Below are 12,974 nucleotides of genomic sequence, written 5' to 3'. Positions count from 1 at the left end.
AAGGAGCTTTCAAGGCACCTGAATTGCTTCGAGTTGAACCAGTAAATAATCGATCTTTAATCCTCAAGGCCAATCTGCAATACGACCATAAGAGGTTGGTGTGTGGGTTTGGTCAGCACGAAATTGCTGGTTGATGATAAGTGAATGTTTTTTTTTTTCCGTTGCTTTTCTACCTCAGGATGTTTAAAGGCGAATAGATTAATTTGGTGAACTGAGAAACATGAAATTGCCAACAACGTGGCTAATTGGTTAGCGCATACGCTTAGAAGTCGAATATCTGGAGATAGAACCTGGACCAGAAAATATGGATGTGTCATTGTCTTCATTCCACTTCCATCTATCACATCTTTAATCTTTATCATCAATAACAGAAAAAGAACCTTCGTTGTCGGCTTCCGAGTTTGAAGCATTGCTGTTTCTTCAGTCAACAGCGACAATAGATTGTGACAGGAATATGAAATGCTTCTTATTTTATAAGTAATAGCAACACGAGAAGGGCGACAGATATTCCTCGTATTTCCGATTTTCCTTTAAACTAATTTCCCGTCTGTGGTATTAATTAATTCTAATTTAGTGTGCGAAATATGTTTGAAATCAATTTATCAATCTATGCAGATGTAACTGATTAAAGAGAGCCTCCACGATGGCGCAGTCAAAACGTCGCCACATTGAAATCAATTGAAATCGATGTCCGGTGGAGGCACGTAATGGTTAGGATTCCACTTTCCACTTTAAACTATAGTTCTCGTCCCGATTTGCCTGTCTATGCACAAAGTGGACTTGAAATAATACTTATTCAAAATTTGTGGCAGTTAGTTACTGATCGTAAGTTGTATTGTCGGCTGCTAATAGACGACGCTTTTAATTTCCAAATACATTTTAATTTTTGGTATTTAGTGTCGTTTTTCTGCCACTTTTGAGTAATAACGACGATGAAGATGAGTGATGATATGATAGATGGACAAAAAAAGAAAAAAATGCCCAGACCGGTATTCGAACCCGGAATCTCTGTCGTCGTAGCGGGCTCTGCTAACCACACTTCCACTGAGGTCGACAATTTTCGCATACAGTATAGAAACTTACATATCTTCCTTACATATTATATTTACCTACTGCACCTCCTACCACTCTCTCTTATCATGAATATGAATGTTACCTCTTCATTTCAAGTTTGGCTTATTTACAGCTGCCTCTGGGTAGTGAATAAGTATTGTATATTTTCATTTCCTGTTGAGGCACAAATTCTATCACCTAGATTTCAAGCGTCTTATCACGAATACCTCTGTGTTCGCGGCATTGCCAACTTATTGTGCAAACTAACCAACTAACTGTGTAAATTTTTTTCCTACCGTTATATCTGCAGCCGGGTGTACAACCTACATTGCATTGAGCAGGCTAACAAGATTCTGTCTGACACCCACCTTCTGCCTTTGGGAGCTTTAGGTTAGTCCGAATTCTACCTCTTATCGGACTTTTCAAAGAGCCTCAATTAGCCGATATCACTTCGAATCGATACCGATACATGAAAATTGTAATAATTAAAATTTGTTCACAAAATATTTATCAATATTGGTGTGTAAATAATATCTTTCAATTATATGCATTAATTTACCAAGGAATTTGCTTTAGAAAATTCAAGAATTACGTCATAACATTAAAAATAGATGTTATGTAGTAAAATTACAGTTTTTTTCTCCATAATTTGTGGAAAATAAAAAGAAAGTTTGAATTTTGCATGATTCTCAAGATATTTAGACTCCACGAAAATGTCGGCGACGTTTTTGCGGACCCGGTGAAAGACCAAAATGTCGAAAAACTAACGGCTGCTATCGGTAGATGAATTCCAACCGATATTTTCCGATACCTATACATCGGCAACGGCATCGGCTCAGCCTTAGTATCAATGGGTTTGTAGGACCAAGCCCTTGCGTGTTCTGTGGTGAAGGATTTGTTTGTTTTACCTAGTGTTATTTTGAATAAAACATTATTATCATATATTCCTTAGAGCTTTATTCAAGCTTCTGGCGATATACATAAACTTTTAAAAAACATAAAATTCACCCTATATAACTTGTAGGCCGAAACCTATTAGTTGTACCGCAGTTTAAAATCCTGGTCCTTTGGTAATGCAGGGAAAGAGAGCCTTTCGGAATCTGGGTTAGAAATATTCGGCTTGGAGTACACCAAAGCGGCCCCGAAGAACGCGGCAAGATATTTATTTCCCTAGTAATTTCCTGAATCACCAGGCATTTATCAACCAGGAGAGTGTTCCCCGAGCTTACAGAGCTTTACGTTTTTACACAGAATTTTTTTAATATTTTTTGAAGACGTCACTATAGTTGTTTACACATCCTCATAGTTACTGAACTTTTACATTGATTCACAATTTTCTTGTATATTAGCAAAATAACAAAATATTTTACATTATTTTTTTGCTGGAAATCTGTAGGAAAACCTGTATATACAAGGGTTGCATAAAAAGTAATGGCAACACTGCTGTCCCGAGAAAGGGGCGAGTCACAGCGCCACAACCGTTTCGTGGTTGATAAAGGAATGTCAGACGAGGAAGTATAGTGAGTGGGGTGCGATTGTATGTTATTCAGTCAAAAACAGCAGTGCTCTGAAGCAGAGGACGAGAGTGCAAGCGCCCTAACAATATGTTTAGGCAAGAAGAACAACGTCTCTTAGGCAGACGGTCAACGCAGCCTACTACTGCACCTTCTTGCAACACCACCTTCGTCTCGCATTAAGAAGGAAGCGACGGCACGTTCTGGCACGGTGTCCCATCATCCTGCTTGACAATGCAAAGTGTCACACTGCGAACACTGTGACGGCGGTCCTACATAACTGGTAGTGGGAGGTACTGGAACATCCGCCGTATTCACCGGTATGAGACCGTGTGATTACGACCTTTTTGCCAAAATGAAGGAACCACTGGGCGGGAAGCAGTACGACACGCGAGAAGCCATCATACGTGTTATAGGGCGGTCACTGCGGGACATCGACGGAGATGGACGCGCTGACGGTGTACGACGCCTTCCATACGTGTGGCAGAAGGTCGTAGAGATGGGGGGGGGGGGCGGGCGATTACATTGAAGGAATGTAACACGTGCTCTTCTGCCAATACAGTCAAGTAGCAATTATACCAGTGTTGCCATTACTTTTTATCCAACCCTTGTATATGATATTAATAATAAAATATGTTTCAAAAGAAATATACATGTTTTAGAGAAAAGCGGAGTTGACAACAGATTATTCTTACACAGAGGGAACAGTTATTTTACTTCGCTTTTTTTGACACTTTTGGCTAATTTGCGAAGATGGGGATGCGTGATGATATGATGGAATTGATGAATCGACAGTTAGCGCTTGAAAAACGTTTAGTACGGTATTTTGTTTTCGTATTTATGTAGTATATAGACTATCAATAAGCTGTATTCCCTTCCCAACCCAGAGCCTTCCCGATGGCGCAGTGGTAGCGTCGTCACCTTCAGGGCCAGATTAAGGTGGATGCTTTTGATGATGCAGCATTAGGCCCATTCCTGAAATAGGCCCAGATGAAAACAGCCGAGAATTTTCCGAATGCTGAACAGTATTCTATTGTTATATTAACCTGAAAATAAATCTTAGAATGAAATTTGGAGCCCCAGTTTCGGACGCCTAGACACAGCGTTACTTATTATACAGTTACTACTATATTCCTTGCGCTGTGACGTAACTATAACGTCGTTGTGTTTATTGTTCACCGAAGATTTCAAGCATCACGCCCAATTTCGTCTTAATCCGGCCATGGCCACCTTGTAATCAAGAGGTCCCGGGTTCGATTGCCGGTGGGGCACATAATGGATCGGACCCCACTTTAAACTATACGTCCGGTGCTGATTAGAGAGACTGTGCATAAACTGGACTTTGTACATAAAGTGTCTGCTGTTGTACACGTTTGTTCCAGAGAATGCTGACACGAAGCAGTTGCGTGGGAAGTGCTGACACAGGGCATCCTTCTCGGGCGAGAGTGTCTCCGGTCCGGGCGATTGCGTTTCTCTTTCAGATGTTGTCTGCTTCCTGCCTAACCGAAGTGTGGTGTATTATGGGTGAGTATATAATTGACACAATATAGCATGGTTTTCCATCGATAATTATCTGCGTAGGTTCATTTCCAAAAAACAACACCCATACAGCTTTCCGTCAGCGTCAGAGTCAGGATTTATCATCTAGGGGTGCGGAATTAAATTTAGGGGGTGCGATGTTAATTGATTGTTTTGTTTTACTTTGCTTTTCTCCTACTTTTGGTAACGAAGATGAGGATGAGTGATGACATGGTAAATTTGATGAAGGGACACTCATAAAGAACACTCATACCCAGGCTGGTATTCTAAAGAGGACCCAGGACAAATGCATTACATAAAATACCAATCAACTTTTAGTTGGCTTCTATGAAAATATGCCAATGAATCTGGAGACTACTAATGACTTGTTTAATTTTTGCTTGCTTCGCATGTTTTGTTCAAGTTAGACCAATGACATATATTGTGACTTACAAAAGAGGAAACAATTGTTAACAATATTGCTGATGAAAAAATACAACTGGCCCTTATTCCAGTGTTGTTAGAGGTCCAGGAATTTTAAATAAATTCAGTTCCGGTCCAGGGGAGAAAATCAGGAAGCGTAAATCGGTTCTGGACGGTAAAAAACCTTTTTCTGTAATGAATTATAATTCGGTCCAGGAACCTGTTTTCATGCTGAATTTAAATTCGGCCCAGGAACCTTATTTCCGGTTTAATTTAAATGTGGTCCAGGAACCTTTTTTCAATGAAACAATTCGCAACGTATCCCGAATTTAAATTGTGCGAGAAAAAAAAATAGGTTCTGCTCCTGGCGCGGAACCCAATAGAACCCATTAGAATTTAAAGGTTCCTGGAGCACATGGCGCTACGACGCCAGGGGTTCCGGGTTCGAATCCCGGTCTGGGTATGGATGTTTGTGAGTGTCCATTCATCAATTTCATCCCTCATTCCCATCTTCGCAAATTAGCCGAAAGTGGCACAAAAACCGAAGTAAAATAAAGCAAATCAATTAATTAATCAATCATTTATATGTCCCTGGACCTTTAACAACCCTGGCTTTGGTAGCGTCATCGCCTTGTAATCAAGGGGTCCTGCGTTCGATACCCGGTGGAAGCAGATAGTGGTTCGGATCCCGCTTTAAACTGTAGGTCCAGTCCCGATTAGCCTTACTGTGCATAAAGTGGACTTAAAACAACAATTCAATCGTTATTCTGTGTAGAGATTGCCCCAGTACAGGAAAGTAAATGCGGCTTATCTTCTAGATTAGGATCAATAGCTTGCCTCTTGCATACAATGATACGTTTCTCAACTCAATACATAACATTCTACGGTCAAAATGACGACATAGTTTTAATCGAAATATAACATTGCAAGTTAATTTTTTTTTTTACCATTGAGAATATGTTTGGAAAGGGGTGCTGAATGCGGTGCGGAAGAAAATTAAGGCATCCCCTTGGCGCCGCCCCTGCTTTCCGTGCTCAGTGGACACAGAGTGACGTGTCTTTCATATGAATAGAAGATCTACTGTATCCTACTGATTTTACCTTCAATTTCTTTGTCTTTTGTTCCAAGTGCACTTTACGCTCAGATAGGACAATGAAGGCTGAACCTACAGTTACATGTTCCGGACAACTATGTAAATTGCTTCAACCGGGGATTGAACCCGGGACTCCTTTATTACTATGCATGAGAATTAGCCATTATGCTTCCGGGGCGGCACAATGAGGTTTCTTCGAAAACGCGAAAAACACGCGATAAATGGCTACATAGATTTTTTTGTTTTTATTTAAGTGTTTTAGTCAGACGGGGTAATTGAAACTGAACCTACAGTTTTAGGTGGGTTGGTTGGTTGTGTTTATTTTTAAGTCCACTTTTATGTACATTAAAGCTAATCGGGACTGGACCTACAGTTAAAAGTGGGATCCGAAATACTATGTGCCTCAACCGGATATAGAACCCGAGACCCCTTGATTTCAAGGCAACGGCGTTGCCGCTACTTTAACCACTGTGTCTCCAGCAAAGACAGCGTTCTCACCACACATCGACGGGCTCGGCAATAGTCTCGTTATCAAAGATTCCCGGGTTTGAATCCTGGCGGAGGCGCATTGCTCAGTCATTCGGATCCCACTCTAAATATCCATAAATATCCAGGTATATACACTCTTGCGATACTTGAAGACATGGAATAAGAAAGTAAATTCGGTTTATTAAACTTTTCAAACATCGTACCTACGTTTAGAAGAAAATCCGATAGTCCGTAACAGTAAGTCATTGCATTTTACTTGAATGCTTTTCATGCCAAAGACAAGTTACTGAAAATAACTTCCACCCTGGAAATTTTCACATACCACACTGTACAGTGGTGGAAAAAAGTTCTTCCCCCATAAGACTTTATGGCAGTAAATAATGTCGGAAGGGTTGTTAACACACATTGCACGTTTAGGTGATCGGGTGATTCTGTCTCTCGCAAGAGCAACTCGTCTTTCATGCAATAGCCAACAGACACAGGAAATGTAGGAAAGTCACGTGACTTATCAGGTGGAATGTTCTTGGTCTGAAAATCACCATTTCTCAAGCCAGGTCGCAGAACCGACAAGAGCTACACGATATGTGTCCGAAAATGATTCGTCTAAAAACATTGAACGAAACGCTAAAATAATTCTTGCCTTAATTACATAGTCTACTATATGTGCCGCAGTAGCTCAGTCGTTAGGGCGTTTTATTATCATGCGAGAGATCTGAGTTCGATCACCGACGGGGGAGAATCGGGATTTTGTTCACCTGTTCAAGCGACTCCGGTGTCCACTCAGCGTCGTATAAAGTGGGTACCTGGATGAAACTCGGGGGGAGTAAGGCGGTCAGGGGAGTGGTGCTGATCACATCATCCCCACTTTGTGCCTGATCAAGAAAGTTTGGGGCCTTATCTCCACACCCACTACATGCCTTCATAGCTTGGTGCAAAGCACAAGGTAGCATTTTGATTTTTAGTTTACTAAACAGGGTAGCTCAAAAAGTCACTTAACACCCCCGGTACAAGGCCACTGCAGCGCGCAACATGGAAATTGTGATGACCAATCGTTATCAGGCCACATTGACGCCACCCGCACGGTTGGCGGCCATCTTGATGTCCGCCATCTTGAATTCAACTTCAGAATTTTAAATGGGAAGTGGGTGATATGATATATCAAATCAGGCTAGAATTTCACGAGAAATGCAATGGTGAAGATTTTTTCTACGTATCTTTAACCAGTAAAAAGTTATGACTGAATTCTTGTACCAATTTGCTCCTTTTCGAGGTGTTAGAAAAATGCCTTAAAATTTGTTTAGCCCATCGGTAAGGCATCGAGATCAAAGTGGCGTCTAGGGAGAGAAGTTCGCATGCCATTGCACAAGATTCTACTAATCGGATACATCCACGAAGAGCTGCGCATTATGAATGGTTGTCGCGAACAATTACAGTGTGACGCTTCTATTAAATGAAAAGTCCTTCACAGTGACAAGGCTAATGTTGATGTTCATAGGGAAGTTCATAAACAGAATATGCGACCCTTGTCATCTGATAACTAACTTTGAACAGAAACTGCTTCACAACGTTCCCATAGTGTTCTGGTGTTCCTCCCTATTGAAAAAAAACTCTGTAAAAAGTACCTTCTTCCATAAGCAAGGATGAAAAAACAAACCTGTTTATTTAACAAATCCAAGTAGCCCTAAACATTTAAGGTTCCTTTGATGGAAAATTGACTAACCAATTGTGTTCCGCACAGCACTCCACACCATTAACTTACTAGCACTAACCATTCAGCTTTGATCTGTCGAAAACGGATTACACTGTAATTGTTCCCGACAACCATTAATAATGCGCAGCTCTTCGTGGATGTATCCGATTAAAATCTTGTGCACTGGCATGCGAACTTCTCTCCCTAGACGTCACTTTGATCTCGATGCCTTACCGATGGGCTAAACAAATTTTAAGGCATTTTTCTAACACCTGGAAAAGGAGCAAATTGGTACAAGAATTCAGTCATAACTTTTTACTGATTAAAGATACGTCGAGAAAACCTTCACCATTGCATTTCTCGTAAAATTCTAGCCTGATTTAATATATCATATCACCACCTTCCCATTTAAAATTCTTAAGTTGAATTCAAGATGGCGGACATCAAGATGGCCGCCAACCGCGCGGGTAGCGTCAATGTGGTCTCCCCTTGGCCTGATAACGATTGGTCATCACCATTTCCATGTTGCGCGCTGCATTGGCCTTGTACCGGGGGTGTTAAGTGAATTTTTGAGCCATCCTGTATACATCCCGATTTTGTCGGAACAGAACTTCCCAATCTCTACGTGGGCTTTCTTCCAAGTTCCCTAGGGATGTGAATAGGCTCCAATTTTTCTTGACACAATATTTGATATTTCGTAACAGCCGATATTCTTTGTGTGCGCGTGTGTGTGTTGGGGGGGGGGGTATAATCCAAACATGTGAAGTGATCCTTTTCCAACTACTCCATTCTCAGAAATAAATCTCAATTCCACACACTGAAAATGTAGCACTTTCTACATCTTAGCATTCAAATATCTAGTAGCAATATAATGTGTGTAAAGAGAAAAATTAACGATTTGTAACGGCACTCTGGAAATTTCGTAGTTTTTTTTCCAATTTGAACTGACATTCATAATATTCATTAACAATCCCAATATTGACTAAAGAATAGCTTAGTCGTTCTGCTACTTTCAATTCTACATAAGCGTAGTCACCGTAACTCTCTCTCTCTCTCTCTCTCTCTCTCTCTATCTCTCTCTCTCTCTCTCTCAGCCTTCCCGACGGGGCAGTAGTATCAGAGTGGCCTTGCAACCAAGGAGTCCCGCGTTCGATACCAGTGGAGATACATAGTGGTTCGGATCCCACTTTAAACTGTAGATGCAGTCCCGATTAGCCTTACTGCGCACAAAGTGGACTTAAAATACCAAAAGAAAATAAAAATAAATATCACCGTAACTCTGTACAAAGCCAGAGAATGCAGGTTCGAACCCTGCTGAGGCTTAGATGTAGCATTGCATTTGTATCATTACCCATCATCTTCATCGTTTCAATTATCGCAAGAGGTAAAATGCGACACAAAATAACCCAAACAGAAGCTTGGAATCAATCCGAATATTGGTTACGTTGGATACGTGGTAGAACTGTCTTAAAAATCACTTCCTGTGATGTAATAGGGTTTTTGATTAAATACCATTTGTATAATACATATCGTTGTTGCGAACAATAAGTAGTTTCACGTTCGCCACACTCTTCAGTTGTTTAGAATTCGTAAGGAAGAAGGATCTATAAATTTTCGCTTTCACATATCAATGAAACTTCAACATAAGTTCAGTGTAGGCCACAAAGGAGATTTACAAATTGTTATGATCTCTTTTAAAAGTCACGAAATCTAATTCCAAAAGAATACACGATACTGCACCTTACGTTCCTATAAATGTTCACCATTAGTCTGGCGAAAAAAACAGTAACGAAGATTTCCCTGTTTCCTTGAGCAGAGATAAGGCGCCTGCTTGTATGTAGCAAGCAAGTCCCAACTGCTTCGATCAGTGACCTTCACTGCCAGAGTGACTCACGTTAGGCCTGCGCTCGTTCCAGTGTGCGTATAAAACAGGTATTTTATTTCGTTCGTTACAATCCCCAGTTATATCAAGCTAACATTCTAATATTTTCGTAAAATATGTAGTAAACAAGTTGTTGCCTGCTATTTACACGCGGGAGATGGGGGTGCTGTAAACATTTCTGAAACCAAAGGTCGAGAACGAAGGAAAAGTCGTGTAAGCATTGGAGGTAATAACAAGGTAATAGAAGTTGAAGGAAATGTTGGAATAAATTATATTAGAAATTGAGTAAAACCCAGTTTTCTTCACAAATAGGGCTATCAGATCACTCTTCAGCGGAAAGTAGGACAAATTATCTCAAAATGTTGGACTAGAACGCATTTGCAGTAAATATAATAAGTTACTAGGACATCTTAGCATTGTATAACGAGAACATGACACATCTTCAGCTCAAAAATTAATGTTGAAGTGAACGGTTGAGTTCAAAATTCCTCAACTGCTAATTAATAGCACGGCCGTATGTGAGATCAAGTTGTGTATGCAAGACAGAACGTTTTCCGTAGAGACGGGGCCAGGAAGGGAAAACAATCCATGAATTCCGGAAGAAAAAAGTTCACAATTTCGTAAACAAAGTCTGGACGTTCTTGTTTATTGAAATGTAAAAGACTACTATACACTGGGAAAAAAACAGAATTGCGTGCCTTATTTCTTCAATAAGGACTGTTTATGTCATTTCTGTTGAGTTGAGTTGGTGTTTTAAGTCCACTTTATGCACAGTAAGGCTAATCGGGACTGGACCTACAGTTTAATGTGGGATCCGAACCACTTGTGCCTGCACCGGGTATCGAACCCGGGACCCCTTGATTACAAGGCGGCGACATTACCACTGCGCCATCGGGGAGGCCCTATGTAATTTCTGGAATGAAACTTGTTACTTCGAACAAATTACCGACACTTATAGTATCGATAAAAGTTCACAAAGTAAGCATTTCTATACATATATCCAGACTTTTCCGGATGTAGAAAATCGGGAAGTAATTTCTGAGCTGGGATTGTAATTTTTTTTCCGAACATCCAGTAGCAACCATGCACACTCTTTGATTTAAGCATACTTCTCCAAGGAACCACGTTTTCTCAGACTTCCCTCAGATTTTCTTTTTCTCCATGTAATTTGAAGTTACGTGATGCACAAAATGCATATAAGACATTTGTGATTTCTTTCAAATTTCTTGCAGAGGCCAGACACAGCTCTAAAATCTAAGACACGTCCGGAAATAAGAATGCTTCTTATAACCTCTTTTTATTTTCTTATTTAGCGTCGTTTTTCGTTCACCTTTTGCTAATCGCGACAACGAGGATGAGTGATATGATGAAAATGATGAAGGGGTACTCACAAAGAACACCCATGTCCACGACGGGATTCGAACCCAGGACATCAGACATCGTAGCGCACTATAGTAACCACTCCGTCACGGACGGAATTTTTATAGCCCTAATCGTTCCACAAGCATTTTTCCTATCTTTAACTACACACGAAACATAAAGAACAATCACGTAAATAAACAGGTGCCAGTTCACACACTAACCGTAAAATAAACATACGCATGTGAAAATGCAATATAATATTTATTTTTAGGTAGTTGCAACATCCTCCGCTTAGGATGGCCTCCACTCCACCGTCGTCGACGTAGACACGCGCCTTTGCTCGGCGAGCGCGTTGCGGAGAACGACAACATTTCGTAATCTGCATAAATTTACCCATAATGCTAACTGTCTCTTCAGTGGAGAGATGAGACTCCATAGTTCTCAGGGATCGAGTGTTAAAAGAGCTTCTCCAAAGATTTCAGATGTAATGGGACCAATAGTTTTTACCTCAACAGAACAACAGTTGATGAAAGTTTATATTCCAGTTTATTTCCTTAACAAAATAATAATATATATATACACATTTTAAAAACAAAACTACCCAGGTTAACAATAATAAGTACCTTGAGCAGCTTACTCATTAATCTTATTAAAATTATCCTATACATATATACAAGTATGGAAACGTAAAAACACATTTCTTTCTTCAACCGGTTTCTTACAAAGCAACCGAGATTATTATTTCCCATTATTAGGTGGGATTAAGCCGAAACTAAATATTGTAAGGGCCTTTTATCTCTTTCAACAGAAGGTGGAGTTTAGCTTCTCTATGGTGCTTAGACTCTCGCCTTAGCGGAGAGCACCTTCTCTCGCCCAAAATCGGAGTGGGATTCCTGTATGGTGCTTGGACTATCGCCTTAGCGGAGGGCACCTTCTCTCGACCGAAAGTGGAGCAGAAATTCTCCTCGGTGCTCGGACTCTCGCATAAGCGGAGGGCACCTTCTCTCCTTTAGGTGTTTGGTCTCTCGCAGTAGCGGAGCACACATTCTCTCGCCCGCAGGCGGAGTCTAACTAACTTGCCAGCCAAGCTTTCGTCCTTATATACGGTCGGCGATGCTAGCGTTAAGCGAGCGGGAAAATATTGAACTACCCACATTAACATTAAATAGTTACAAAAATTGATTATACGTTGAGGTGGATCCGTCTCTACTTGTGACGATCCGAGTTCGTTACAATCTTGACTAACAATATTTACAATAAACAGTTACAAAAGTTGATCATCGAAGCTAACAAACTTAGAGCAGGATTGTTTCGTTGGTTGGTTGCGGCAGGCAAAGTGGAGGCAAAATGACAATGAAGCAGAACGAGGGGGGCCCTTGGATCTCAATTAAAAAACTCTTTCTACATGCAACTGAATCGCTGCGTGAAATCGCTGAAAATGTCATTTATTAATTTTGCTTGTTTTATATTGCTTTTCTAGCACTTGCGTCAACAAAGGCGATGAGGATGATTAATAAAGTTATGAAATGGATGATAGGACATAATGATCCATGCCTTACACTAAATTCTAAGTTAGGACTAATGAATATCAATTCGTCTTATGATTTGTCAAGTAGTTGTCTTTAACTCCAATCTTTTTCAACGAGTTCTGGGTTGACAGCATGTGTATTGCTCGATGATGATTTGATAAAATCCACAACTTTAGTGAACTTTCTTGACAATGACTCTAATATCAGTAAAGAGAACATTTCCTTACGAGTAGTTGTTAAGAAATCAATTCCTGAAAGTTTTCTGGAGGTCTCATGGCACCCAGCCGTTGTTTGTTATGGCTGGTCCTGGGTGTATGACTCACGCTGCTATCAATACTCAATAGTTCCCAAGAAGCCAGGTTCACCAGGCAAACCTAAGCGATAACTTTGATATTTGGGTTGCATAGACAACAGGCTTTAA

Source organism: Lepisma saccharinum, chromosome 1, assembly GCF_977018435.1.
Source record: "Lepisma saccharinum chromosome 1, izLepSacc3.1, whole genome shotgun sequence".
Lineage (NCBI taxonomy): Eukaryota > Metazoa > Arthropoda > Insecta > Zygentoma > Lepismatidae > Lepisma > Lepisma saccharinum.
Note: the sequence above shows the minus strand (reverse complement) of the source record.